We start from the raw sequence: 27571 nt of genomic DNA on the forward strand, positions 1-27571 counted from the left end.
AGATAATGCTGGGATATCATAACAATTTAATTTCGCTTGCACCGGCCACACTCAGAGAGGTAGAGGCGAGCGGGGGCCGAGATGATAATCTAATAAAGACATTTGTTTTCATCGGCCTCCCTTGCTGCTCTGACCGGCCAACACTCGCTTTGAAACAGAAGCTCGTCTGGAGCTGCACCGCTGCGCATATGAAAAACAGTGGGAGCGACGGGAAAACAAGAGTAACACACACCATCTGGTCCGTCAAACACTGGTGTGTGTGTGTGTGTGTGTTAGTGTGACTCACAACAGCTCAACACTCCCACATCTCTTGTAAATTGACCAAAGAACTCCAGTGCATCAATGTAAAACACAATCTGTTAGTAGGTCTCGGTGATATAGCGGAAATAATTAGACTTTTCAGTCATTTGATGAGATATATGTCGATATTGTTTACTCTGTTCATTTGTTCTTTACATATTTACTCTGAAATAGCTTTTAGTGATTTTTATCAAACAGATGAACCATCATTTCAGTGGCACAGTCATTGTAGACAAATAGATTCAAAATGTTTGATGGTCTCCTTTAGACATTCTGTTGACTATAAGTAGGCTAATGTTGCAACTGCATGTCTACTAACTCTCGTTAGACTATTAAGTAGGGTTAGTAGAATTTTAAGGTAACGTGTAGTAACATAGGGTTAGTTTAATTTCAAGTTAACATGTAGTTGCAAAGCAGTGGCATGCAGTGGTGTTCTGAAATGAGGAGGCATATTTTTTATTTATCTATGAATCTGTAAATTCATGCATTACTCTTAACGCTTCCTTGTTAAATGAACATTACATTACATCAAAAAAGAAAAAAAGAAACCAAATACAATTTTGTCATTTTACATTAACAATGTAATGTTCTATTTATCAAAACCAAGTCAATCTCATCAAGTTAGTGTTTTAAGCATTTCTACATTCATTCCAAAATAATAACTAAAGGCAATAATAATTTAAACAATTTATTTTATTTGTGTATTGATGTTTTTCTTTTTGATTGACAACGCCCATGTTGCAAAGTGAATCTGTGTTTCGAATTGATTCATTGCTGGCAGTTTAAACTGACTCAAATGAATCAAAATTATTAATGAATCAAACTGAAAAGAATCAAACTTGTCGACGTTAAAGGCCCACTGAAGTGCCTTGGAACGCACAGCATTATACAACATGTTGACATAATTTCAAATGAAACAGGAAGAGGGGGCGGGACATATCAAAGAGCCCCTCCCCTTTTTAAAAATAGCCAATAGCGTTTTGTTTATATCACAGCTCAGCCAGAGCTGTTGAGCTTGGTAAAGCCTCAGTTAACCTAATCTCCTCCATATCGCTTTAAAATACAGCATTCTGTGCAGAATTCAAATGGGTCCGATAAGTTTTGTGGTCTGCGCCGACTCGCAGATACGATCCGCTCTGTGTTATCGTGTCGCGTAACACTAAAATGAAATCAGACTTCATTCGCCTCAATGGAAAGCATTTTTACACTGTCTGAATCGTTCCCTACCCCCGCTATATAGTGCACTATGTGCCATTCACCATGTAGAAAATAGTAGATGTGTGAAAAAGTGACTGATTTTAAGTTTTGAATTCTTATATCTCCTAAATGCGAATTTTGTCATTGTTTTGGAACACACCAGCTTATTCATAACATTGAGGCTAACATATTCATACTAAAAGCTAAAAAACAGGGAGACTTTTTTGTTTTTACTAAGTCTGTCAACACAAATAATTAGATATTATTTATATTAATTGGACATTATATTAATGGGAGAAAGTGATGCAACAATTTTTAAGAAACGTATGTACATTGAATCATTGTATTATCACTATATATATATATATATATATATATATATACATACACACACGCACACACACATACATATATATACACATATATACACAGACATCACATATGAATTAGATTTGGGTCTATATATCTGAATTATATGAATGAATATGTCGTTCAATTTAAATAACAAATCTGAAATATGAAAGGAAATCATCAATATTAAATAACTGTTCTAAATTCATGGTTTTCTCTTCTAAGCAAACATTTAATAGTTCACATATGACCTCTGCTTTAGAAATCTTTTGAGTCTTTTCATCATCTGTTCATAAAAACATTCACCTTGAGAATTTCTGTTGAGTGTCAAAACACAGATTCATCATTATTCTTTAAAGAGCAACAGGACAGGTCTAAATGCATCGCCCACCTCGTTGAACACACATGAATAATTCAAAGTCGACCCCCTTTCCTGCTCGCGATGACGTGAATCGAATACCATTATTGAGAATTCATCCACAGATAAGAGAAAAAGATATTAATCAGTGTAACCTTTCTCAACTAACAACCTTGTTATTCCTCAAAGCCAAACAGAATGAGAATCTGACGGCGCCGGGGTCTCGTTATTACGGCCGGAATTACACGCATGCGGCTATTGATCACGCCGCGAGGAGAGGCCGCTGCCATAATGAAATGAAAAATGATGTTCTTAGGTCCCTCTAGATACGCTTTTGAAAAGGCTGGTCTTTTCTCAACGTCTGTCTCGCCCGATTCTCAGTGGCGTTCGCCGGAGTTCTGAGCTCCTGGTCGCTGGAGCGAATCTCTGCGAAAGCTCTTTAGTAGCTCTGGCTCTCCTAATTGCTTGCATTGGGAGCTCTGGCTCCGGTGGTGCGGACGCTCTCCGCCCGACTCTTAACTTAAAATGTCGACGCTCCCGGAGCCCCGCGCCAAAGAATATGGATGTTTGTTGATAAATTGTTGGAGCGTCTCACACTGAGATATGAACAGCACTAGAGTGTCAACAGAAACGGATATTGAAGTGAATCTTCGCGCTCTGCTGCAGGGCTGGTATTAAACACAAACCCGCCTAAAAGCACTTTCTCATTCTCTACACGTGAAACGCAATTTCTCTAGCCAGATATGGAGTGATTTCAAAGATTTTGCTTCAAGGTCAGAAGGCCAGTGCTGCGAGCGGGTTTCATACTTGATTAACCAAGTGAACAAAGAGATATGATGCCAAATTATTTAATCATTTTCATCTCGACTCCCTCAGTTTCTCATCACTGTGCTAATTTAAACTCAATAATGTCTGATGATTTTCTTTGCCTTTTGGTTTTGTGAAATGATGTTAGTCATGACATACAGTATATTTCTTGAATGCACTGCAAGTTGCTTTGAACAAAAGCATCTGTCAATCGAATCACAACCATAATGATTGTTTGAGTAATAAAACAAACATACTGTAAGCTTTATATAAAGAATGTTTAAAATCCAAAATTGTGACCATGGACCACAAAACCAGTCATAAGTCGCACGGGTATATTTGTAGCAATAGCCAACAATACATTGTATGGGTCAAAATGATTGATTTTTCTTTCATTAGGATATTAAGTAAAGATCATGTTCCATGAAATTTTTTTGTGCATTTTCCACCGAAAATGTATTTTTGTGAGTGGATATGCATTGTTAAAGACTTCATTTGGACAACGATTTTCTCAGTATTTTGATTTTTTTGCACCCTCAGATTCCAGATTTTCAAATAGTTGTATCTCAGACAAATATTGTCCTACATCAATGGAAAGCTTATTTATTCAGCTTTCCATTGATGTATAAATCATGACTTATAACCCTTATGACTGGTTTTGTGGTCCAGGGTCACAACTAGAAAATTAGGAAAGTTGAATTCTATGGAAGCTTGTTTCTGCAACTAAATAAACAATAAATTATAACACGCAATTGCGAGTTTATATTTCACAATTTTGACTTTATAACTCACAATTCTGACTTTATATCAAGCAATTCTTACTTAATAACTTGCAATTTTGACTTTATAACAATTGTGAGTTAATATTTTGCAATTCTGAGATAAAAGTTGCAATTACCTTTTTTATTTTTTATTTCATGGTGGAAACAAGCTTCCATAGAATTCACTAAATACAATATCGTTTAAAAATGTTGGGGTCAGTAAAGAAAGAAATGTATACTTTCATTAGTCATGGATGCATTGAATTGATCAATAGTGACATTAATTTATAATGTTACAAAAGACTTCTGTTTCAAATAAATGCTGCTCTTTTTGAACTTTCTATTCATCAAAGTTTCCACAAAAATCTGAAGCAGCACAGCTGTTTTCAACATTGATAATGATCAGAAATGTTTCTTGAGCAGCAAATCATCATATTAGAATGATTTCCATCCACTCTGGGTCTGTTATAATTGTCAAGAGATATACAAGTGGTGTTTAAAGTGAATGTGACAGGAGAATGTTTCCATATTTTAGGATTAAAATACAATCCTTTTGTTCAGTTGATTTATCCAGAATGACAGTCACTTCAGATCAAATATTCACAGTTGTTTAACCTTGTTAAACAGGATTGTGAGTGTTAATTAGGGATGCAACAATACAGTTAGCCCACGGTTCAATACATACCTCGGTTTTTTAACCACGGTTTCGGTTCGGTTCGGTTCAGTTTGTTATTCTATGCTTAGGCAATAGGAACAGTAAGAGGTTAGTAGAAAAAGTAAAAACGATTTATTGCAATACTCCTTTATTTTATTTAAAAGCAAAGAAAAGTCCACTAGTTTCTAGTGTATTGTATAATATAAAATTATTTTTTATTTTAAAATTAACACTGACATCTCACAGCTGTTGGTAGCCCATGTACAAACTGTACAAACAAATTCTCCAAAGCTGTTTACCAAGCTTTCGATTAAATTTAATATTTGAAATCACCAATAAAATCTGACAACAACTGCCTCATTTTATTTTATTTTTTTTCTCAAACGCTGGAATCATGACAAAAAATCTGTACTTTTCAGGCTGGATCAAGCTAATGCGCATGCGCAGACCTAAATGCGCGTCTCTTGTGCCTCATTTCGGAGACACTCGTCTGGCTGTTTCTATAGAAACCGGTGCTTCTAACGGCCGCTGCAGTGACGTGATGACTTTATCAGTCAGCAATTGGCTCTTATTTAGAAGGCGGGACTTATTCCACCATATTGCGCGTTTCACTTTCTCCCATTCAAAACAATACAAGTGACTCGTCTTGTGTTATTCTATCCACAAGTTTCCTACGCCCCATGAGGCTTTGCGTCAAACGTGGGAGCGTCTTCCGGTTCGAAGTAAACAAGCTGGACGTGACACTCATTCATTCAACAGTTGACAGTCATTCAAGATTTAACGATCCAAACTTGCGAACGTTTGTTTTTTACTTATAGTTTTAAGAATTCAGCATCAATATTTGAACAATTTTTTACAATAAAAAAGTAAATAGTAATTTATTAATTTATGTCGGGGTGCACATCAATCATGCTAAATCTAACTGATATTTATATTGACATAAAAAGAAAACACATGCCTATTCAATTGCGCCTGCTTCCACTTATTTACGATCACGAATGCACAAAACAACTCCACTAAGGCTTTTAAATCCAAAGGCTTAAACATTTAGAAATATATTGATAACATACCCTATGTTTACGTCACTTTTCTGAGCCTTTCTATTGATTTTCCTCTAAATTATGCTATGATTGCAATCCGAGGACGTTTGCGCGATCTCTCCATCTATCCTTATCCTTTCAGCCAGAGCAACAGAGGGAGCTCATGAGAAGACAACAGGAGTTATGAGTTATACGAGTTAACCGGAGTGTGTGAATCTGCAAGATATGCATTTGTCAGGAATCAACAGGAACAGGGAAGAGACAGATAAAACATTAAACCAAATAAATACACGATTATAATCATATAAGAATTGTCTTTGTTCTTCAAGCAGTCTCTGATATTTTCCATAAACGTGTCTATTTATCGCAATGGTTAACATAAGTAGCCTTTAGCATCGCATATACGCCAGTGGAAACGCGACTGGCTCTGGCACGCACGATACGTTAGGAGTCAATATAACATCATAAGGCTTTGGTGCTAGCATCAGTGACAGGTGAATACAGACAGCGGGTTGTTCATGTATTGTAGGGTGAGGATGCTCTAGTCATGCAGCAGCACTTTTGTGGAAGGTCAGTAAAGTAAAGGGCAATTAAGGGCACGAAAACTGTTTATTGTATTGTGATATTATTAACTAATAAATGTACTAAACTGAGATGTTGTCAGTGAGCGCCGTAACGACATCTCTCATAAAGATTTGCAACTTTGCAAAGTAAACAATGATCCAAAAACACTTAGCCTCTTTGCTAATTAGCACACTAAATACCATTGTTATGCTACTTCCGCCGCCTCACCGGAAGTTGTACCCACGTTCTCTTTTACAGTAGCGCCCCGCGGAAACAGGTGGATAGTCTTTGATTATACTCAACGGCAAAACCGAAATGTCTCCACACCACGGATTTGAAAGACGCCGGCGCTTCCTCGTACTGTAGCCTCACTTCCCCGCCGCTCGCCATGTTAAAGTGTGGAATGATGGTTCAGCGCCCCCTAACTTTAGAGCATAGTGATTGAATATTTACTCGCGGGGAGGAGTACTCGTAGACTTACAGGCACACACAAACAGTCAATTCGGAGAGAAATAAAACGCACATAAATTATTTAAACGTAAAACCGAAAAAACCGCAATTCACAAGCGCGTATTGAACCGTGGATGTCGTACCGAACGGTTCAATATTATATTGAGAATTGTGGCATCCCTAGTGTTAATGAACTGTTTCATGATTTCACAGTTTCCGTAAAATGAAAGTGAATGAGAAAAGAAACTGTCGCTCAGAAGTTTGGGGTCGGTATTTTTTGATCAAATTCTATGTGAATATATAGTAAACTGTAATTTATTCCTGTGATCAAAGCTGAATTTTCAGCATCATTACTCCAGTCTTCAGTGTCACATGATCCTTCAGAAATCATTCTAATATGATGATTTGCTGCTCAAGAAACATTTCTGATTATTATCAATGTTGAAAACAGTTGTGCTGCTTCAGATTTTTCAGGAAATTGTGATACATTTTATTTTTTCAGTATTCTTTGATGAACAGAAAGTTCAAAAGAACAGCATTTATTTGAAATAGAAACTTTTGTTACATTATACAGTGCTCAGCGTAAATGAGCACACTCCCTTTGAAAAGTAACATTTTAAACAATATCTCAATGAACACAAAAACAATTTCCAAAATGTTGACAAGACTAAGTTTAATATAACATCTGTTTAACTTATAACATGAAAGTAAGGTTAATAACATAACTTAGATGACACATTTTTCAGTTTTACTCAAATTAGGGTGATGCAAAAATGAGTACCCCCCACAACAAAAACTACTACATCTAGTACTTTGTCTGGCCTCCATGATTTTTAATGACAGCACCAAGTCTTCTAGGCATGGAATAAACAAGTTAGCGACATTTTGCAACATCTATCTTTTTCCATTCTTCAAGAATGAGCTCTTTTAGAGACTGGATGCTGGATGGAGAGTGATGCTCAACTTGTCTCGTCAGGTGTTGGACTGGGTTCAGATCAGGAGCCACTGAATCACTTTCACCCTGTTCTTCTCTTTAGAAATCCAACAGTGGCCTTAGATGTGCGTTTAGGATCATTGTCATGTCGGAAAAGTGCATGACGACCAAGGGCACGGAGTAATGGTAGCATCTTCTCTTTCAGTATAGAGCAGTACATCTGTGAATTCATGATGCATCAATGAAGTGCAGCTCTCCGACACCAGCAGCACTCATGAAGCCCCACATAAGGTCACTGCCACCACCATGTTTCACTGTAGGCACCATGCATTTTTCTTTGTTTTCCTCACCTTTGCGACGTCATACAGTTTTGAAGCCATCAGTTCCAAAAACATTTATCTTGGTCTCATCACTCCAGAGTATAGAGTCAGCATGGGCCCTGGCAAACTCTAGGTGGGCTTTTTTGTGCCTGGGCTTTAGGAGAGGCTTCTTTTGTGGACGGCATCCATGCATGCCTTTCCTCTGCAGCGTACGCCGTATTGTGTCAAGGGAAATAGTCACCCCAGTTTGGCTTTCTACTTCTTTAGGTAACTGCAGTGAACTTGCATGAGATGGTTGCAGTTCCATCGTTTTTACATTTTTGTACCACTTTTGCTACAGTATTCTGACTGATAAGTATCTTCTTGTAGCCTTCACTTTTCTGGTGTAAAGAAATTATTTTCTTTCTCAGGTCTTGTGACATTTCTCTTCCATGTGGTGCCATTGCTGACAGCATGAAATGGGGTTTTAACACACTTTCATAGTTTTATAGTGTAATGAATAATTAGACTCACCTGTGGTTGAATTCTTGTTAAATTAGACATTTGTAGTCTAAAATTTAGCTTTGCTCCAGAGACTTTCAGTGGGGTGTACTCATTAACCTTACTTTCATGTTATAAGTTAAACAGATGTTATATAAAACTTAGTCTTGTCAACATTTTGGAAATTGTTTTTGTGTTCATTGAGATAATGTATAAAATGTTACTTTTCAAAGGGGGTGTGCTTGTTTACGCTGAGCACTGTAAATGTCTTTACTGTTACTTTTGATCAATTAAATGCGTGCTTGCTGAATAAAAGTCTACATTTCTTTCAAAAAGAAAGTTTTGCAGTTTTTATCTCGCACAAAGCTATCGTATGGCTTCAGAAGGCCTGATATATAGATTATAGATCCTATAGATTATAAACATCCTTTCTGTTAAACAGAAGTAAAAAAATCATGAAGGTGAGTAAAAGTCGGAATGGTAATTTTTGGATGAACTATCCCTTATTTAATTGGCCAAAATGTGATTAGTACTAAGTGTCTTCATAAAAATAGAGTTATAAATTACCCTATTGTATCATGATGAAATGGACTATTTCTCATTTAGTGTAATAGGTCTCGACACCTTGCCAGTGGGAATGTAAGATACAGGACAAAAGAGAGAGAGAGATAAAGCAGGAGAGATGGGTCTTCAGGATCCCTATTGCTCATAAGCTTGAGTAAACAGTGTAAACACAGACCCAAGACAAACATTTACTCTCCATGTCACCTCGCTGGCAGATAAATTACTCTGCGACACCCAGTGAGAGCCCATTACCGTCAGGGGTCAACTCATATTTAGTGCTAACACCCGTCCGCACAGCACCGTCTGTCCGTCCCATGCCGTCTGAGACCCGTCTTTGATTTCTGCAGGGGTCTGATGGAAAGAGACGGATCGGATGGCAGATAGTCCTTCTAGCCCGAGGAATCTGCTTTAAACAGCATCATAATGCGAGCCGTTGGAGAATACAGGGAGGCATAACTCGAACCGTTGCTCATATCTCTCCAGCGGGCTTGGCGTGATAAATCATCCATCGAAGGCAGGTGATCTGTATTAAGCAAAGCGATGTATCTCTCGCGGTCAGGGATGACCTTTTTGAAAATCTCTGGAAAGTGAAAGAAACTGTGTTACGTGTGCATGTTTATAAGCAGCAGAGAGCTGTTTGACTGCACTATCATTTCACAATTAAAAAATGGCCATGTTTACATGAATATACATATAGAATAAATTCTGAAGGATCATGTGACACTGAAGACTGAAGTAATGATGCTGAAAATTCAGCTTTATTACACTTTACTATATATCCACATAGAAAGTTTTATTTAACATGTGAAACAATAGGCAATGACAGACATTTAAAAACAGTAAATTTTTAATCACAGTGTGTTTAAAAATGTCTAATAGGTGAAATTCTGCACTTTCAGTGTCACCAAATGGAATTGCAAAAATAACAGCTGTTCTATTTTTCTTTGCATATTAAATATGACCTGAATATTTTAACTTTTAAAAAAAAAATGACACACTTCACCTTTAATTAGTCTGATTGAATAATGAATCTAGAAAGAGAAAAGGCACTTCAGTTTGAGTTCATTGTAATGTATTGCATTGTATGCATACAGAAAATTTTCATATGATACACAGAATTCATACTGCAGGAATAGCATGCTATTGTGAACAGCGCTTCTCTTATCTCTTCCCTCTGATTTCAGTGAAGGACCCAAAAGGCTCATTCCTTTTCCAATAATGCAATGCAGGTCTTTAATTGCGGGATGTGCATCAAAGTTTGAAAGGAGTTTAGGAGGGGTAATGGGGTTTTCTTCTGAGAATAACAGAGGTGTGCAGATGGAAATGGTAGATGGAGCGTCGGTAATACAGAGGCTTCTACGTTCACAGCATTAGAGGCATTGTGTGGCCAATGATGTGCGGAGAAATTGCTTCTAACCTCCCCCAAAATTGCTTGCTCGGCTCGAATTAATCTTAATCGAATTTCTGTCTGGCGTCGTTAAAAAGCCCCAAAGTAATTCTGTCTTTCTGGGAGAGAGTTATTAATGTAAATGTGGGCTAAAACGCATGGCCAACACAGATGGAAATGCTGATAGATCACGGATGGCAAATCGGATCATCTCCCTCCATTACACGAGGAGAGTTCGAAAATATCAGGAAGGACATTACAGGAACGTGCAAGCTGCCGAAGACACAGGTGAATGTTCACGAGCATTCGCAAGCGTTCACGCTGGGACATTATTACACTTTGATTAGATGGTGCTCAAAAGATTTTACTGCAGTGCTATAGGATTTTGCATGAAAAGCTCCACATGTGCAATTAAGGCATCTGCATTGATCTGAACAGATGGCAAATAGTTATAAAGTTTAAATATTAATTAATGTTGCTTGGAATAATGCTTCATTCATTAAACATGGTTTGTCTCCTTCACTTCATCTGCGTGAACCCTTGAGTTCACGCACTTGAATTTACAGCCGAGAAAACAGGCAACTAAACTTTATAGAATAATAATTAAAACTGCCACTCGATAACTCGCAGGGCCCTATTTTAACGATCTAAGCTCATGGTCTGAAGCTCATGGCGCCGGTGCACTTAGGGCGTGTCCCAATCCACTTTTACTAGTTTAACGAAATGGTCCAAAAGGGTTGTACCTAGTCTCTTAATGAGTCATGGGAGTGTTTTGGGCATAACGTGCAATAAACCAATCAGAGTATCATCTCCCATTCCCTTTAAAAGCCAGGTGCGCTTGCACCATGGCGGATTTGCTATTTACGTGGTGGAATATAGACACCCACAACCTGACGAGTCGGTTTAAATACATGTGTGTATTGCCACGACTGGTCACATAATTAATTCATTCGTCATTACTGCAAATAGGTAATTCTGATATATGCAATGACTATCCATTATGACATTTTTATCTTTATGTACACAATAATAATCTTTTACATTGTAATCCTTTTATTTTTAATAGATGGCATGGCTGCGTGTCCCTGTGTGTGTACGCGTGTTGTGCACCCGCCAATAGGCGCAAATTACTATCGTGCCCTTTAAATAACAAAAAAATAAATAAATAAATACTGCACCATTGACCTTAGACTAGGTTTTTGTTTGTCTGTGACACAGTTGTTTTCAGTTGCCTCAAAATAGCAACACGCCAACAATGCACCTGAACACACCTCGTTTTCAGACCAGCACGCCCATGGCCGAACAGATGGGAGTGAGTGCATTTGCTATTTAATCAACGTGGCGCTGGATGTGAAAATGATAACTGTGTTGGGCTGAAACTAGCAAAAAACACTTGCGTCACGCCTGGCATCGCATTACGCCAGGTGTATGATAGGGCCCACAGTCTTCCATCAAAAGACTTAAAGGCATAGTTCAGTGAATTTCTTCTTTCTGATTAACCCAATAGAAGTTGTATTAATAAATATCCTGACGCATCCAAGCTTTATAATGGCAGTGAACGGGACAAACGAGTTTGAAACCCAAGAAAGTGCATTCATCCATCATAAACATACTCCACACGGCTCCGGGGGGTTAATAAAGGCCTTCTGAAGCAAAGCGATGCGTAAGAAAAATATCCATATTTAACAAGTTATAAAGTAAAATATCTAGCTTCCGCCAGACTGCCTTCCATGATGTCGCATCAGTTAGTTTTTTTTTCTTTTGTAAGTTAAATACGGAAGGCGTTTTGAACTGTGAGAGTTTTAGACTTTCTTCAGAAGTTGAATACCTTTATTAACCCCCCAGAGTCGTGTGGAGTATGTTTTGCTTTGGATGGAAGCACTTTCTTCAGCTCATACTCGTTGGTCCTGTTTACTACCATTATAAAGCATGGATGTGTCAGGATATTTATTAATATAACCCCGATTGTGTTCATCAGAAAGAAGAAAGTCATATACACCTAGGATGGTTTGAGGGTGAGTAAAGCTTGTGGCAATTTTCATTTGAAAGTGAACTAATCCTTTAAGGCACTGTAGAAAATATTAGCCAAAAGAGCATGCACTTTAAAAATGCACAAAATAAATAGATCATCTGGGAGTCTTTGGCTGTTTTCAACACACTACAGTTTGGGAAGCAATAATTCTTGCATGCTATTTATGACTATTAGGATGCACATTTAAAAGTGGCTGCTCATTAACCAATTAGTGTCTAATTATTTACTCTCTAACCAGTTGAAAAAAAAAAAAAAAACATTTTATCCAAATGCAAGGCAATGTGAGCACCTAGAATAACCTGCATGGGATTCATCAGTGCATAATATTCTAGAGGAATATATGCAATTTCTTTTTGAATGTATGAAACAACTTTCCATTTTGCCATCCACCAAGCCATGATGTTGTAACTACATCATTTTGAGGGAAAATAACATCTTTCTCCATTGACAGCCATTTAAAAGTAGCCATGTGTTTTGACAAAATGATTTCTTTGCAAGTCACATAATTTGAAACAGGGCTTTTGAAGGGCTTTCTAACAGCATGAAACAGACTTGTGTTTTTCCTTTTAATATAGAGTGATCAGTCACATGGCATTTACAGGTCAGGTGATTAGCTTAAGATGCAAGTCGCATACTTCCAAATGAACACCAGCCACAGAAAACTCTCTAGACCCTCATACTGGTATGTAACCTCTACTTTTTTCAATCCAATCAGCTCCCGATGGATAAAATCAAGTCCTGACCTACATTTTTTTCTCATTGAATATCCTGGTTCACTCAGAATTGCATCACATTATAGAAATACAAATGCTGTTTCATGTTGGCTTGGACTGTATCGAACAAAAACATGCAAAAGCTATGATTAAAAGTGTGTAAAATTTTCATAGTCAAAACTTTATAGTGAATAAAGAGCATACATTACAAGTATAGATTTCTTTTTACAAAACAGTTTTGTAAAGCAAAACGATTAGAGGAATATTTCTGGTGCACAAAAAAAAAACATGTTTCATTTGAAACAAGGCCAATTAGCGCTAAAGAAATGAGTCATTAGACACTTAAACATGAAAACACACAGGCCTGCTGAGACCCGTGCTACTATTACAACACCTGGCTCAACCCACATGCCCGACTAACCCGCCCACTCAAGCCAGCTTCCTGCTAGTTAACGAGTCCCGCCTGTGATTACGGCTCGCAATTTGTTTTCGGCGTGACGCAGACCTCACAAATCCCTAAATATCCCATATCTCATTGTCCACATCCCTCCCCGGTTGGCCACTCCTCGATAAGCCCCAGCTGTACATGACAAACACCAGCTTTAACCTGCAGGAAATGAGCTCTTGTGAAAGCTCTCGAAGCCAATTGCGTGAGGCGTTTTTGCGTGCCGCTGTTATTTAGGGTGGTCTCTGCAGTGAATGCGCTCACGTTGAAGGAAATTAATGCCCGGGCGTTTCCGTGCTTATCATCCAGCGTGAATATATGGAAGCTTGTTTCTGCCACAGAATTTATAAAGAAAAACACCCTGCAAGTTTACATCTTACAATTCTGTTATTTTTATCCTCTGATGTCTAAGTTTACATCTCGCATTTCTGTTTTTTCCCCCCTCAGCATTCTGAGTTTACATCTCAAAATGTTGACTTTTTTTCCTAGAATTTTGAGTTTACATCTTTTTTTCCTTGGAATTCTAAGTTTACATCTCACAATTCAAACTTTTTTCCTCTCAGAATTCCGAGTTTACATCTTGCAATTCTGATTTTTTTTTTTTCCTCAGAATTTTAAGTTTACATCTACATGTTGCAATTCTGACTTTTTTCTTGGAATTCTGAGTTGATGTCACACAATTCCAACTTTTTTCTCAGAATTCCGAGTTTACATCTTGCAATTCTGATTTTTTTTCCCTCTCTCAGAATTCCGAGTTTACATCTACATCCTGCAATTCTGACTTTTTTCTTGGAATTCTGAGTTGATGTCACACAATTCCGACTTTTTTCTCAGAATTCCGAGTTTACATCTTGCAATTCTGATTTTTTTTCTCTCTCAGAATTCCGAGTTTACATCTTGCAATTCTGATTTTTTTTTCTCTCTCAGAATTCCGAGTTTACATCTCAAAATGTTGACTTTTTTCCCAGAATTTTGAGTTTACATCTTGCAATCCTGACATTTTTTTCCTTGGAATTCTAAGTTTACAACTCACAATTCAAACTTTTTTCCTCTCAGAATTCCGAGTTTACATCTTGCAATTCAGATTTTTTTTCCCTCAGAATTTTAAGTTTACATCTACATACTGCAATTCTGACTTTTTTCTTGGAATTCTGAGTTGATGTCACACAATTCCGACTTTTTTCTCAGAATTCCGAGTTTACATCTTGCAATTCTGATTTTTTTTCTCTCTCAGAATTCCGAGTTTACATCTTGCAATTCTGATTTTTTTTTCTCTCTCAGAATTCCGAGTTTACATCTCAAAATGTTGACTTTTTTCCCAGAATTTTGAGTTTACATCTTGCAATCCTGACATTTTTTTCCTTGGAATTCTAAGTTTACATCTCACAATTCAAACTTTTTTCCTCTCAGAATTCCGAGTTTACATCTTGCAATTCTGATTTTTTTTTTCCTCAGAATTTTAAGTTTACATCTACATGTTGCAATTCTGACTTTTTTCTTGGAATTCTGAGTTGATGTCACACAATTCCAACTTTTTTCTCAGAATTCCGAGTTTACATCTTGCAATTCTGATTTTTTTTTCTCTCTCAGAATTCCGAGTTTACATCTTGCAATTCTGATTTTTTTTCCTCTCTCAGAATTCCGAGTTTACATCTACATCTTGCAATTCTGACTTTTTTCTTGGAATTCTGAGTTGACGTCACACAATTCCGACTTTTTTCTCAGAATTCCGAGTTTACATCTTGCAATTCTGATATTTTTTTTTCTCTCTCAGAATTCCGAGTTTACATCTACATCCTGCAATTCTGACTTTTTTCTTGGAATTCTAAGTTGATGTCACACAATTCCGACTTTTTTCTCAGAATTCCGAGTTTACATCTTGCAATTCTGATTTTTTTTCTCTCTCAGAATTCCGAGTTTACATCTTGCAATTCTGATTTTTTTTTTTTCTCTCAGAATTCCGAGTTTACATCTCAAAATGTTGACTTTTTTCCCAGAATTTTGAGTTTACATCTTGCAATCCTGACATTTTTTTCCTTGGAATTCTAAGTTTACATCTCACAATTCAAACTTTTTTCCTCTCAGAATTCCGAGTTTACATCTTGCAATTCTGATTTTTTTTTTTTCTCAGAATTTTAAGTTTACATCTACATGTTGCAATTCTGACTTTTTTCTTGGAATTCTGAGTTGATGTCACACAATTCCAACTTTTTTCTCAGAATTCCGAGTTTACATCTTGCAATTCTGATTTTTTTTTCTCTCTCAGAATTCCGAGTTTACATCTTGCAATTCTGATTTTTTTTTCCTCTCTCAGAATTCCGAGTTTACATCTACATCTTGCAATTCTGACTTTTTTCTTGGAATTCTGAGTTGACGTCACACAATTCCGACTTTTTTCTCAGAATTCTGAGTTTACATCTTGCAATTCTGATTTTTTTTTTCTCTCTCAGAATTCCGAGTTTACATCTCAAAATGTTGACTTTTTTCCCAGAATTTTGAGTTTACATCTTGCAATCCTGACATTTTTTTCCTTGGAATTCTAAGTTTACATCTCACAATTCAGACTTTTTTCCTCTCAGAATTCCGAGTTTACATCTTGCAATTCTGCTTTTCTTTTCTCTCAGAATTCCGAGTTTACATCTTTTGACGTCAATCAGTTGACGTCACACAATTCCGACTTTTTTCTCAGAGTTTACATCTCGCAATTCTGTTTTTTGTTTTTGCCACTAAATAAAGAAAAGGTTCTGACTTTATGACTTTGTTTCACACAATTGAGAGTTTATATCTCACAATTCAGACATTTCTTCTCTCGCTATTTTCTATCTCGCAGGTTCTGGTTTGGATTGAGATATAAACTCTGAATCGTGAGATAAAAAGTCGCAATTACCTTTTTATTTTTTTATTCCATGGCAGAAATAAGGAAAGAAGGATAAACAGCGGCAGAATTAAAGATGCATTTTGTTCGTGCCCACCTCGCTGTGATCTCTCCGGCCTCTGCACCTTCCCACGAGCTTTGTTTGGAATTCTGCTGCGGTGCTGCGCGTTCCGCTCGGAACCTTGACTATGACCAGAGGAACTCCATATGCTGTGATGCACTATTCATCAAAAACAAGAACTATGAATTATTCAAAACCTGCAAATAAGTCTCAGCAGCATGTGCATGTTCCTGTATGCACATATATGTGTGAGCGTATAAGGCATTTTGAGTGTGAATGTGCATTTAATGAGTGTATATATGCTCTGAAAGGCCAGAGTGGAAATCTCTTATTATACAGTAAAATGTTCAGATCACATCTGTCTCAGTTTTAGAATGCTGAGCAACATGATACTGAGGGAATTTGGAGATTTTTTGAAACACGTTTCTCTTTTCTGCTTGTATTAATACATGAGATTTTCAATTTTGAGGCCAAATTTACTTCATGAAAAAGTACTATATGGTAATGGTTAGCATGTGGTGCTTGAATATTTACAGTACCATGGTGCTGATTGTTTACCATAGTCATGTATCATGCACCACTTAGAAGAGTATCATGGGATTACCATGTTTTTAGACATTTCCCATAGTAGGTCTATGGTATTCAGGGTAGTACCATGGGACATGTAAAAGAAAAACATGGTATTGCATGTACAAAATAAGAAATCAAAACATTGCATTACCATTACACGTCCAAAGAAATACCATGATGTTACTGTAGTATTTGCATATAAAACATGGTATCAACAAAACCATGGTATGTGTCCAAAAACATGGTATTAATGTGGTACATGTCCAAAAACATGGTGCCAAAAAACATGGTGGTACTTTTTTCTTCCTAAAAATGACAAAAGAATTTACTGGGTATTTATAATAGCTTTATTTTTAGTTATTACTATTTAACTGTTTATTTATTTATAGTGTTATTTTAGTATCATTGAGATACTATTATATATTTTTAAATATTTTAAATTTGTTTTAATTTTTGTATATTTTAGATTGTTATTAATAACAAAAATGAGTTATTTTAAACTAAATGAAAATGAGAAAAAGCAACTAGCTGAAATAAAATAAGTCCCCCCCCCCCCCCTTTAGTTATCTTTTTTTTTTTTTTTTTTTTTATGGTTATAGTTTTAATTTACTATAATAACCGTGATTTATTCCTTCTTACCTTGATGAGGTCTGCAGGTTGCAGACAGACGACGGATATTGTGGTGAAGCAGCCGTAATTAAGAACAAATTACTCAGTCTGAGGCCACAAGATCACACTTTATCTTCTCATTTATCTCTCGAGGAAGCATAAAGTTATTTATAGCTCAAAGATTATGAAAATCTGAAAAAAGAGTGAGAGTCATGATTAGAGTCCCATTCCCTCCCGAGAGCAAAATGAGACATTAGTATCTCTTCAGTTCAGTGGTTAATACATGAAGTCCCAAACCTTTGAGAAGAACTCGCTGAAGTTAACACGAACTACCTCCGGCTGGTATAACAAAAGGTTGTGAGGGTGTTTCTTCCTTCAGCTCGACTCCGGAGGAGATCTTAATTGTCACATTACATGAAAGGCTGCTGAGGACAGTGATTAAGACTGCAGCGAGACTTTTCCGCAGCGCTCCGATCGGAGTGAGAGGCTCATCCACCCCCGTCAGATCCATTCACATGGCAAATTGCAGGCCAGCTGTATCAGAACAAACGGCCTGAGCAGAAATAGCACAGGGGAGAAGATAACATTCAATTAAAGAGGGGGAACAATCAAGTTCTCTGACGATGTGCGAAGATGCCAGAGATGGGAGGGAGGAAGAGGGCTGGGAGGGAAAAAGCAAAAGAATTTTTGGAACATCAGAAGAGTCTCACAAGAATGTGGATGCAATAGAACATTTGTATATGTTCTACATGTTTCATCATCGTCTGCCTTAATCATTCATTTGTTGTCATGGACACTAATTATTTTCAGCTGTGTGCTCATCAATTATTATCATTATCACCTGCATGTTCACTTCCTTTTTAGACTAGCTGTCCGGTGTCGCCTGTCTTGGATGTGTTGTATGCTGCTCTGTTCGTGTGGAATACCTGTTGGATTTATTAAATATTACCTATTATATTACCTATATTACCTATATACCTATTTGCCTTCATATTCATTTTCATCTTTGTGTGTGTTTATACAACCGTACAGTATAAATGTCATTCTTCCAGTAGGCGTCATACTATGAAAGTATTTTATAGTGTAAAACTTGTAAAAGACATGTTAAAGCCTGTATAAATCATAACAAAATGAGTCGTAATGTAATGTAAATAATAACTTATAGATTTATCAATATTGTTAAACGGGACAAAAATCTGAGTTTTTCCATGTTTAAGTTGCTATTATTGGGTCCCCGGTGGATCTACCAACCCAGAAAACTTGAAAAAGGACAACCCAGTAACTTTGTTTTGTCAAGCCTTTCGGTGCAAAAATGTGAAAAAATTAGTTGAATCAACTCCATGATGAGTTCAATTAACTCATTTGAGTTAACTATCTGAGTTGAATCAACTCCACAACAACTACATAAATTTATCCACTACCGTTCAGAAACGTCTAAAAGTTGTAACTTCTTCCTGAGTCTCTCCATCAGTGTCGACTCCGGTTTGAACAATGTAAGGCTGAACACTTTCGTCATTTTGGCTGCGTGAGATTCTCCAGCTTTGTTGTTGTTGAGCTGTTAAAGCTCCGCCCTCTTCTCCACAAATTTGACAAGCTATAATAAATGATCTGTGGGTATTTTGAGCTGAAACTTCACAGACACATTCTGGAGACACCAGAGACTTATATTACATCTTGTGAAAAGAGGCATAATAGGTCCCCTTTAAAAGTTAATAATATAATATAATATAATATAATATAATATAATATAATATAATATAATATAATATAATATAATATAATATAATTGTGATGGCTAAGGCCACACTTATCAAATAGATTATTTCAATGGTTCTAGTTTTCTTATATTATCTTTTTTGTAAGTAATTGGGTTTGTTTTGTTTGATGGATTGGTTTCTTGCTTGTTTATAAATTTCTATGCATTTATTTTGTTTCTTTAATATTTACCCAAACCATTTTTTGTTAAAGGTACATGCTCTTTATGCACACATAACAACATCAAAGAGCGATAATTCGTTGCTAGAGTGCACGCTTGTGATTGAATAAAACCAAGACAAAGATATGAGTTTAATATTGATTCTTTATTAAAATGTTTTTGAATTGTGTCTTTCCCGGGGTTCTGCCTGGATCCGTGACTGCAGCATGGAACAAAGGCCTATTATTAAAAGAGCGCAGCTCTTTTAACTATGGGAAACGTAGTTTTTTTTGTTACCATATGGGTTTGGGATTGTTTGTTTATTTAAATGTATTTTTGTAAAGTTTATTTGTGTTTATTTGTATATATTAAATTTTTTTTTTTTTTTTTTTTGAGGTTTGATTTACTTAATATAATATAATATAATATAATATAATATAATATAATATAATATAATACATTTATGTAATAAAAACATTTCTGTTTCCCAAGTAGTGCAATTCATCTTGCTCTTTTTACTTATTTTTGAAAACATTTGTCGTTCATTTACATCCATGTATATGTACTGCCTGTCAAAAGTTTGGAATAACTATGAATTTTTTATGTGTTTTTGAAGGCATTTATTAGATATTCTGCTCATCAAGGCTGTATTTATCTGATAAAAAAAAAAACAAGAAAAAACAGTAATATTGTGAAATATTATTACATTTTGAAGCAGCACAACTGTTTTCAACATTGATAATAATCATAAATGTTTCTTGAGCAGCAAATCAGCATATTAGAATGATTTCTGAAGGATCATGTGACACTGAAGACTGGAGTAATGAAGCTGAAAATTCAGCTTTGATCACAGGAATAAATTACATTTTACTATATATTCACATAACTCATCAGTTTTTTCAAATTGTAATAAATTTCATAATTTTGTGTGTAGTTCTAATCAAATAAATGCAGCCTGGGTGAGCAGAAGAGACTTCTTTCTAAAATAGTAAAAAAAAATTATTATTCCAAACTGACCGGTAATGTCAAAGCTGTTCAAACATAAAAGTCTTCAAACGGTCTATGATGAATTCCTCCATCAACTCCACCATATATTTCTTAAACATTTTCGGGAGAATTTTAATTAATCAATTTTAATACATTGTTTCAATAAGGGAAACGGTATCGCTGTTGCTCATTCACAACTAATGAAGTTTGTCTCAGATGTTTCTTAAAAACAGACACAAAGTCTGAGACATTGTTGAGACGTATGTGAGATTACAGTGATCTTAACTCCACCATTTGCTGTCCATTTCTGTGAAAAACTGCTGAGATTTGAAAGATCTCTCACCTGCAGTTCTTCCTTCCTATGAGGCTCAAGTGTCTCCTGATGTTGACTAATGAAACCAGACGTAGTGGAGTGTCGTGGGTGTGTCCGGTCTGTCAGGAGAGACGGGCGAATGTAAAGCGAGAGGATGGAGGAACGTTGATGTAAAATCCTATCAGCTCTTGTGGATGTTCTTGTCTTACACGCACCGATAGCTCAGTTAGATGAATGACTAACACATCAGCCGCCTCTGCAAAATGGTTTCACATGAGAGTGCAAACACTGATAATGGAATAATGGAACGTCTCCTGAGTGTGAAGTGCTTATTTCTGTTTGTGGTAAAGGCTTATTTTTTCCCCTTTAACCTTCTATTAGGATGAGAAGAAAACAGAGCATAACGTTTTTGGGTAATTTTTGTTATCTGATTTGAGCGCTAACCTCCTACGTATATTGATTTGTCTGTCTGTACACATGCCATATCCATTCCCAATTACAGGAAGACCCTTGGGTCCTCTACGCTTTCTACCTTATCGGCTGATATAGAATTGCAGCTTTGTGATGTTTCAGCATCCGCCAAGAGTCAAATGAGGGGAAAGAGGGGAAAAAACAAGTCTAAAACAAAGAACACAATGATTTCTATAGTAGAACTAATGTCCTCTAGGGTCTGAAATCAACACAGACGCATTTTGACAGAAAAACACAGAATGTTATGATGAGGAAGTGTTGTTATCTGAAAAGTATCAGTAAAAATATTAATTAAACATTTGCTAAATCAACATTACTAACATCAGACTCTAAAATACGCATCAAGCAACATTATAAGGTATTGTGTTTTGGCCAAAACATGCATTCCATCAATTGCATTGCAATGATCTGTGTATAAAAAAAAGTGCATTGTAAGCAATGAAATGTATCAGGAACAGATTTTATTTAAAAATGTAATTTAACTTTGTGTAAATGTAAAGTTTAATATAATATATATGTGTGTATTGTGATGATTAAAAGAGTAAAGATAAGTATTGATTATAAATATGAAAGTAAAAAGCATCAGTAAAATAGTTATAAAAAATATGATTTCAGTTTACTTCTTGATTTTGTTTATTTTTAGCATTTAATTTAGATTAGTCTTAGAATATTTTAATATATTAATATGTATTAATATTGTATTATTTAAGCACTAAATATATAACATTCACTGATAAATGACATATATAATATAATTATAGATTATATATTTAACTCTGTAAATATAAAGTTTAAAAAAAACTAATTCAGGGGACCTTTAGTCATTACTTAAATATATATATATATATATATATATATATATATATATATATATATATATATATATATATATATATATATATATATATATATATATATAATATAATATATATATAATATTATTGTTGTGAAATAAAAAATCAAGTTCTGAAATGCTGTTAGACTTTTTACTTGTAATTGTTATTTTATTGAGTTTGGATGACACACAAATTATGCCTATTGATTCGATATACTATCATGACTTGTCATAGTTAAACATTTTCAGTTAATCAACAATGTATTTAATTTTAAGTTCTGTTAATGTAAAATACAATCTGATGACGTGTAAACGTGTTTCATTGTTTTGAGTTGTATGAACACTTCTTTTAATTTAGACAAACTTAAGTTAAGTGAAACTGGGCTGGGATTTATATTTCCCATCATTCTTTGCCCATTTCACTTGAAAGGGAGAGTAAATGCTAAAATTAAGTTTTATATAATGTTTTTTGCACAAGATTAATGGTAAGGGAGATTTAGCAGTAATTAGTGTTTTGTTATGCTAATTTAGAAGAGTTTCTGATAATGTGGGTTTTTGGAGATTTACCATCATGGTGACAGGCGGTGCTTGGTAAGTTCATGTTACTTAGAAATGCGTTTTATTGTGTCCAAAAAGCGTCTTCACCTTACTTAAAACATTATGTTGGATCAACTTAAATAGTTGCATTCATGTTGACAATTATTAAGTTCATGTTACTTAGAAATGCCTTTTATTGTGTCCAAAAAGCGTCTTCACCTACTTAAAACATTATGTTGGATCAACTTAAATAGTTGCATTCATGTTGACAATTATTAAGTTCGTGTTACTTAGAAATGCGTTTTATTGTGTCCAAAAAGCGTCTTCACCTTACTTAAAACATTATGTTGGATCAACTTAAATAGTTGCATTCATGTTGACAATTATTAAGTTCGTGTTACTTAGAAATGCCTTTTATTGTGTCCAAAAAGCGTCTTCACCTTACTTAAAACATTATGTTGGATCAACTTAAATAGTTGCATTCATGTTGACAATTATTAAGTTCGTGTTACTTAGAAATGCGTTTTATTGTGTCCAAAAAGCGTCTTCACCTTACTTAAAACATTATGTTGGATCAACTTAAATAGTTGCATTCATGTTGACAATTATTAAGTTCATGTTACTTAGAAATGCCTTTTATTGTGTCCAAAAAGCGTCTTCACCTACTTAAAACATTATGTTGGATCAACTTAAATAGTTGCATTCATGTTGACAATTATTAAGTTCGTGTTACTTAGAAATGCGTTTTATTGTGTCCAAAAAGCGTCTTCACCTTACTTAAAACATTATGTTGGATCAACTTAAATAGTTGCATTCATGTTGACAATTATTAAGTTCGTGTTACTTAGAAATGCCTTTTATTGTGTCCAAAAAGCGTCTTCACCTTACTTAAAACATTATGTTGGATCAACTTAAATAGTTGCATTCATGTTGACAATTATTAAGTTCGTGTTACTTAGAAATGCGTTTTATTGTGTCCAAAAAGCGTCTTCACCTTACTTAAAACATTATGTTGGATCAACTTAAATAGTTGCATTCATGTTGACAATTATTAAGTTCATGTTACTTAGAAATGCGTTTTATTGTGTCCAAAAAGCGTCTTCACCTTACTTAAAACATTATGTTGGATCAACTTAAATAGTTGCATTCATGTTGACAATTATTAAGTTCATGTTACTTAGAAATGCGTTTTATTGTGTCCAAAAAGCGTCTTCACCTTACTTAAAACATTATGTTGGATCAACTTAAATAGTTGCATTCATGTTGACAATTATTAAGTTCATGTTACTTAGAAATGTGTTTTTATTGTGGCAAAAAACATCTTCACCTTACTTAAAACATCATGTTGGATCAACTTAAATAGTTGCATTCATGTTGACAATTATTAAGTTTGTGTTACTTAGAAATGCGTTTTATTGTGTCCAAAAAGCGTCTTCACCTTACTTAAAACATTATGTTGGATCAACTTAAATAGTTGCATTCATGTTGACAATTATTAAGTTCATGTTACTTAGAAATGCCTTTTATTGTGTCCAAAAAGCGTCTTCACCTTACTTAAAACATTATGTTGGATCAACTTAAATAGTTGCATTCATGTTGACAATTATTAAGTTCGTGTTACTTAGAAATGTGTTTTTATTGTGGCAAAAAGCGTCTTCACCTTACTTAAAACATTATGTTGGATCAACTCAAAATATTGCTTTGAATTAATGTAATTCTCCCAATTGGCTTAAGTTAAAAATTCTAGTGGAAAACGTTAACATATATACATATATATATATATATATATATTTTTTTTTTTTTTTTTTTTTTTTTTTTTTTTTTTTTGTTTGTTGAACCAATGTTTTATTTTTTAGAGTGTACTGTGTAAACTTGTCTTAGAGCATCACATCATTATCTTTGCAGCAGCTAAAATGTCAAACTCCATTAAAATCAATTATGAATCAGGTTTCTTGTATGTTTCACTTGAATGAAGCTCAGCTGCTGCCTATGTAGAGCACTTAAAATCAGGTCCCATTTCAATTATTATGCTGCCTATGTAGACAGCAAAGCGGCTCACTAGGTTTGGAACCGAGCGTATATCTGACGTGATGTCCCGATAGGTGCGTGTTGTCTCCAGCTGGGGTGAGAGCGGGTGAAGGACCCTGCTGTCCTACTTCAGACATCAGCTCACAAATTATTCAGCTGCATTTCTGAGTGCGTTCACACATCAGTGTCAGAGAGAGTTCATGACCTGCACAATGCTCACATGAGCAGGTGGATCATAACCTACTTTCCACACAGCACTACTATGAGGCCACATCTGGCTCCCTTCATTTGTGGGATGATACTAGCACAAAAATATTAAAATGATCATGTTTTTGAGTGCCTTGGTAATACAAACAGGATTCTCAAGTTCATGGAGTTTAGGATTCTCAAGTTCAAATTTCTGTTTATATTGTTGCATAATGTAAACTGTTTTATCACACAGCTCTTATAAATAAGCAAAAGTCTTAGGTCACCACTAGCTTTGTTATTTTAGCAATGTTTTAATGATCAGTCTCTTTATTAGAATATCCAGAAAATATAGTAAATTTGAATGCAGTATTAAAAAATCAGAAAAAAAAACAGCTTTTATAGGTCCTCCCCTTACACTTGAGCAATAGCAGGAACCAGCTCTATTAAATCTAAATGGAATGGAAAATAGTAGTTTTTACTCCAGGGTACTACCATGGTACATGTTCAAAATATCAAGGTAGTACTTCTTTGTAAATTAAATGACAAATTAAAATATCCTAGTATTACCAAATGGTACCACCAACAGGTTTTCTTGTTGTTGTTAGTTTGACAATGTAAAAACTCTTTGTGTTTGCAGTTATATCTGCATTATGCACTTGTACATCTGTATCGGTGAGAGCTTGTACATTCTTACCAGTTTGACAATTAGCTGTTGTTGCGTTTATCGTCTAATAAATGCTTTCAGAAACGGCACTTCTAGACCTGTCGCTGCCCTGTGCTTTCTCGATCTTACACACTTTCCATGTTGCTCTGGCATGTCTCCAAATGATAGTGTTGATTTCCATGTGGTGTCATTGGTGATTTCCAGTTGGACAGGTGTGCACCGCCGTCTCCATTTCCTTTGAACAACCGCCATCTGAAAAACATCTTATCCATCAAGACTTTTCTCCACTAATTGCTCATTGTACGGATGGGCGGAGCTCATCTCCGAGACTTTCAGACGCTTTCCGGTGAGGCAAAACACAGGCAGATTTGTAGGCTGTGTGAGTTCACCTCTTCCAGCAGCTGCTCAACAACAACATTTGAATAATTCAAAGCAGCACAATAGCACAGCTACATGGCCTCGATACCGGGGCATCGACACAAAGCCCACGTATCGTGATTTGGTTATGAGTATAGAGCTCGGACCGCAGCCGTCACAAACGTGGACTGGGCTGATTTGCTGCCGAGAGAGCAAATGAAAACAGCAGTGAAACACACATAAATCATCTGCAGTGCAGAATATGAAGCAACTTGATTGCAAGTTATACTAGTATGAGACTAGGTATAAAAAAGTTTAAACATTATGTTGGCTTGAGAAATCCTAGCCAGAAAGTTTCAAAGTTTGAATGTTTTAAGACCATGCAGTCTCTTATTTTAGTCAGAGAATTTCTCAAGCCAACATTAAAACAACCGTATGAGATTGCATGTGCTGCATGTTATTGTTCAGAAGTTGCTCTTTCAAAGATCTAGAGAATTAATGGAATAGAGTTAAAGGGGACCAATAATGCCCCTTTCACAGGATGTAATATAAGTCTCTGGTGTCTCCAGAATGTGTCTGTGAAGTTTCAGCTCAAAATCCCCCACAGATCATTTATTATAGCTTGACAAATTTGTCCCTATTTGGGTGTGAGCAAAAACACACCATTTTTATGTGTCCTTTAAAGGTGCAGTGTGTAAATTTTAGCGTCATCTAGCGGTGAGGTTGCAAACTGCAACCAACAGCGCTCACCCCTCCCTTATGAAGTACATAGAGAAGCTACGGTGGCCGTCTGGCCGACACAAGCAATGAGGTTTCTTCTTACTTTTTACTTCTAACAAAGAACGGTCTCTGCTTCTAATAAACCAGACTACTACTACTACTTTTCCTTCATGGGTATTCAACAAAATGATGATGCAAGCTGCCTCTAAAAACATGAATGATTTAGAAGAAGAACAACATAGCGACGAAACACACTCTGTAGAGCAGTTTGTCCATTTGGGGCTACTGTAGAAACATGCCGCCGCAAAATAGCGACTTAACATGAAAGGGGACCCGAGGTGTATGTTGATAGAAATGGCTCATTTTAACGTAATAAAAACATAATGGTTCATTATGTAAGGTCTTTATACACCACTCAAAACATATTATATTGCATTTCTGTCAATAGATCCTCCCAAATTTTACACATTGCACTTTAAATGCAAATGAGCTGCTGCTCCCGGCCCCCTTTCCAGAAGAGGGCGGAGCTTTAACAGCTCAACAACAACAAAGCTGAAGAATCTCACGCAGCCAAAATGAGGATTGTCAGTAACGGTGTTCAGCCTTACATTGTTCAAACCGGAGTCGACACTGATGGAGAGACTCAGGAAGAAGTTACAACTTTTAGAATGAAACTGGACGTTTCTGAATGGTTAGTGGATAAATTTATGTAGTTGCTGTGGAGTTGATTCAACTCATCCACTAGCATGTGCCGTCATGTTAATCTTTTGTGCAAATCCAGCGTTGAATTGACTCGTTTGTGAAGCAGTCCGGTGTAAAATGACGGCATGACAACAACACTCTACTACAACAACTCTTCCTCTTCTCTAAAGCAGCTCAACATGGCCCCGCCCCCTTTGTTATGTGTTCTCGGGGGCGGGGTTTATGTAAATTTTAGGGTTAGTGATGTTATTAAACCAGGAAGAAGCTCATTGTAGTCCCTACCAGCTGTTTGTTGTAGTCCTTAAACAGCGATTTCTGTAAAAGAAAATATGTCCCTTTGCATTGAACGTTGTGTGTCATAACTTTGCAGATATATATGA

The 27571-nt window shown here is 35.8% G+C and overlaps 1 long non-coding RNA gene across 1 annotated transcript; it reads right to left on the reverse strand.

The window, feature by feature from the left end:
- Positions 1-8443: 8443 nt before the first annotated feature.
- LOC125276497 lies at positions 8444-20935 on the reverse strand. The gene is made up of 5 exons (XR_007186684.1): positions 20719-20935; positions 17771-18026; positions 17504-17665; positions 16331-16453; positions 8444-9361 (listed from the first exon to the last, which is right to left on the reverse strand). It is a non-coding gene; the product is annotated as an uncharacterized LOC125276497 (long non-coding RNA).
- Positions 20936-27571: the final 6636 nt, after the last annotated feature.

This window comes from Megalobrama amblycephala, linkage group LG10, assembly GCF_018812025.1.
Source record: "Megalobrama amblycephala isolate DHTTF-2021 linkage group LG10, ASM1881202v1, whole genome shotgun sequence".
Taxonomy (NCBI): Eukaryota; Metazoa; Chordata; class Actinopteri; order Cypriniformes; family Xenocyprididae; genus Megalobrama; species Megalobrama amblycephala.